We start from the raw sequence: 4,174 nt of genomic DNA, 5'->3' as shown, positions 1-4,174 counted from the left end.
ATGAATGTCAGCTTCTTAAAATTCCCACCCAAGCTCTCCCCAGAATGTTTATTTCATTGCTAACTTTGCTTAAGAAAGACTGAAGAAATGCTTACCTGTCTCTAAATTTTAATGTAGTGGTATGCTGTGGGGCTGTGGGGCTGTGAGAAGCAGTGGGCACTTGTTTGAGCATAAGCTTTGAACCCCAGACCTCCATGGGATGGAAGGCATTCCGCATCGCTCCTGGCACCTGGCTCTTTTCACTCAGTCTCAGCCTCCCATAGCCCCTCCCACAGAGAGGTCTATGGCCACCGGTCATGTAGGAATAGTGCCTCAGGCTCTCCCATGTAGATGAGGCATCCCCAAGCTCTCAGACCAAGTCAATTGGGGTTATCTGCTACCAGATTAAGGAACCCTTCCAGGATATAGGCTTCATAAAAGCACAATACCCCATAACAAAACCCAGTATCTGGACATGATATCCCTTAAGAGAATATTACTGTATCAACCTTACTGTGTCATATTTGGTGTCAGTAACAGTGTCTGCATAGAGACTTTGGGTATGTTCAGTAAATAAATAATCATTTACACCCAGATAAAAACAATATTTCACCTTCCAGTGGTTAGAGATATTTGTTAGGTGAATATGCTTTATTGAGCAGGTAAACAGACTTTAGTCCGTGGTGATCTGATAGGATGCATGGGATTATTTCATTCTTCTTGTATCTGTTGAGGCCTGTTTTGTGACCAATTATATGATCAATTTTGGAGAAAGTACCATGAGGTCCTGAGAAGAAGATATATATGTATGTGTGTATATGTATACACATACATATTTGTTTTAGGATGAAATGTTCTATAAATATCTGTCAAATCCATTTGGTTCATAACTTTTGTTATCTTCTCTGTGTCTCTATCTAGGTTCTGTTTCCATGATATGTCTGTTGATAAGAGTGGGATGTTGAAGTCTCCCACTGTTATTATGTGAGGTGCAATGTATGGGTTGAGCTTTAGTAAAATTTCTTTTATGAATGTGGGTACACTAGCATTTGAAGTATAGATATTCAGAATTGTGAGTTCTTGGTAGATTTTTCCTTTAATGAGTATAAAGTGTCTTTCCTTATCCTTTTTGATAACTTTTGTTTGAAAATTGATTTTAATCGACATTAGAATTGCTACTCCAGCTTGTTTCTTGAGACAATTTGCTTGGAATTTTTCCAGCCCTTTACTCTGAGATAGTGTCTGGTACTGAGCAAAATGCTGTGTTCTGTTTATATATACAGTCTGTTAGTCTATGTCTTTTATTTGGGCAGTTGAGTCCATTGATGTTAAGAGATATTAAGGAGTAGTGATTGTTGCTTCCTGTTATTTTTGATGTTATTTTTATATTTGTGTGTCTATCTTCTTTTGGGTTTGTTGAAAGAAGATTACTTACTTGCTTTTTGTGGGGAGTAGTTTCCCTCCTTGTCTTGGTGTTTTCCATCTATTTTTCTTTGTATGGCTTGATTTTTGGAAAGATATTTTGTAATTTGGATTTGCCATGAAATATCTTGGTTTCTCCATCTATGGCAATTCAGAATTTTGCTGGGCATAGTAGCCAAGATGGCATTTGTGTTCTCTTAGGGTCTGTATGATATCTATCCAGGATCTTCTGGTTTTTAGAGCTAATAATAATATTCCTCAAAACAGAAACAGAACAAACATTGCCGAACTCATTCTATGAGGCCAAAGTAACCCTGATACCTAACCACAGAAAGAATTAACAAAAAAATAGACTTTCAGACCAATGTCACTTATGAACACTGATGAAATAATACTAAAAAAATACTCACAAATCAAGTCCAAGAACTCATCAAAGACATCATTCACCATGATCAAGTAGGCTTCATCTTGAAGATGCAGGGATGGCTCATCATATGAAAATCCATCAATGTAATCCACCAAATAAACAAACTGAAAGAAAAAAAATTACAGGATCATCTCATTAGATGTTGAGAAAGCCTTTTACAGAACCAACATACCTTTATGTTAAAAGTTTTAGAAAGTTCAGAAATACAAGGCACATACTCAAACATAATAAAAGCAATACACAGCTAGCCAATAATCAACATCAAATTAAATGGGGAGAAAATTAAAGCAATAACACTAAAATCAGAGAAAAGACAAGACTACCCACTCTTTCTCTTCCTATTCAATATAGTATTTGACATTCTAGCTAGACCAATAAGAGAATAAAGGACATCAAAGAGATACAAATTGTAAAGGAAGAAGTCAAAGTATCACTATTCACAGAATATATATATCAGCCAGCATGAGTCCAGGAAAGACAGCCCTCTCTGGAGATTGTTTGCAGCAGAACAGACATCTTTATTGGGGGTGTCATGGTCTATATAACCCTTGGGGAATAGGTAGGGCTTTTGAGGGTGAGTGTACATCATTAGCAGAGGCTGGGGTGGTGGGAATAATTCATTTGCATGAAGAGGAATTCCTGGTGCTAGCCGGGGATGTTCTTATAAGGAGTTATGAAGTCTAACCAATCCTGGCCACCAGGCTACATGATTGCCTCAATGGTGGGAGACCTGGGGGGTGTGCTGGCTATGTGTGTGGATAGGTCCACCCTTAGAGCCAGGGAGGATCAGTCCTAATCCTGCTGGTGTCAGGATGAAATTTTTCATGGTTTGGACATTTTTTGACCTTACTGTTCATCTGTAATGGGTCCCCAAGTCACATGGCTTTCCAGATTCTCAAGGAAGAGCAGAGAACAAGGACTCTTAGAATCCCTAAAGATCAAGAGTAAGGGAGAAATGGTGGGGAAGCTTAGAGCCAGACGTTCTTTGGCATGCCTCAAGCAGAGATGAGAGTCCACAAAAGAAAAGCAAATTAAAGTACAAATACAATCTAGGATATAAAAGCTCACAAATGTGACCACCACCATCAGGGTGGTGTGGGCTGCTCTGGTCTCAGCATGGACTCTGTGGTTCTGATTGGGTTTATATACATAGTGCATTTTCTGGTGGTGTCTGATTAGGTGAATCACCAGGGAGACACTGGTGCAGACCATGATGTCAATGAGCATGATGTTATGGGAAAACCACAAGAAGCTCATGCCTACACTGAAACCAGAGGTGGAGCAAACCCACATTCCTTTAGAATCAGTGTCATTGTATGGTTTCTGTGGATCACTGACATTCATTGGAATGCAAGAATTGTTCAAGATAGTCAACAACCAGCAACTGTAACAAGAATAACTTAGAACCTTGGGAAGTATCTCTCTGAGCATGACCCTAGCCCAGTTAATAGTAACAAGAGTAACAAATGGGTAGGTACTCAGAGTACATGTGGAACACCCCATGATAGAAGTATCCAAGTTTACATGTGAGGTCAGTTGCAGGCTTCCTTGGAACAAAACCCATCATATTGTATGAAAATGGCAAGGGAAGGAGAATGAAAGCATTGGCCACAGCCAAGTTGGCTAGAATGACTTGCATGGGCCTCAGTTGGGAGTCAGTCAGAATTGGAGAGAAATTATGAATAAATTATGATGTTGCCCACAGTCCCAACCCCAATCTGGCAAAGCACACGGATCTGAAGAGCAACTTTGTCTGTGGTTTTCAGGGTTTTATTTTGAGGAAACATAGATATGGCTTTATCAGAATATTTTGTAAGGATCAGTTAGGGCAGTGCTGTCTTCAAAAGTCTTCTCAATTATCTCTGATTTTCAATTGATTTGGAGTCTCTTTTCTTGAAAAAGTTGGTACTCCTTTGTTACACTACAGGATCTTTTTTTTTTTTTTTGAAAAACACTGAATGGACATTAATCCAGAGTATAAATTTTTCCCTTTTTTCCTTTTCCTTCACTCATGATGGAACTGTGTGTGTGAGATGCAACTCTGCCTCTGTTGTTCATCAACATGACACACATTTTAACACAACATGGGCTCTCCATATGTATACTTGAACATTTGTAGATAGGAATGCAATTTAGCTTCATGAGAAATAAGCATTATTCCTCATGTTATAACAATGTGTTAAGAAGTACAAATTTGTTGGAGAGATGATTCTGGATCTAATGAAGTCTATTCAACTTTGTGGCACTTTATACATGTATTTCCAGTCATACACACTAGCAAAACGATAATATAATATTACATGCATGTTTGTGGAGTGGGGGAGGTATGCAGGTACCATGATGTAT

General features: G+C 38.6%; 1 pseudogene; it reads right to left on the bottom strand.

The window, feature by feature from the left end:
* Positions 1-2,674: 2,674 nt before the first annotated feature.
* LOC114631128 lies at positions 2,675-3,645 on the bottom strand (annotated as a pseudogene).
* Between the last annotated feature and the right edge of the window lie 529 nt (positions 3,646-4,174).

Source organism: Grammomys surdaster, unplaced genomic scaffold, assembly GCF_004785775.1.
Source record: "Grammomys surdaster isolate TR1022 unplaced genomic scaffold, NIH_TR_1.0 352, whole genome shotgun sequence".
Lineage (NCBI taxonomy): Eukaryota > Metazoa > Chordata > Mammalia > Rodentia > Muridae > Grammomys > Grammomys surdaster.
This window is presented reverse-complemented; position numbering and strand designations above follow the sequence as displayed.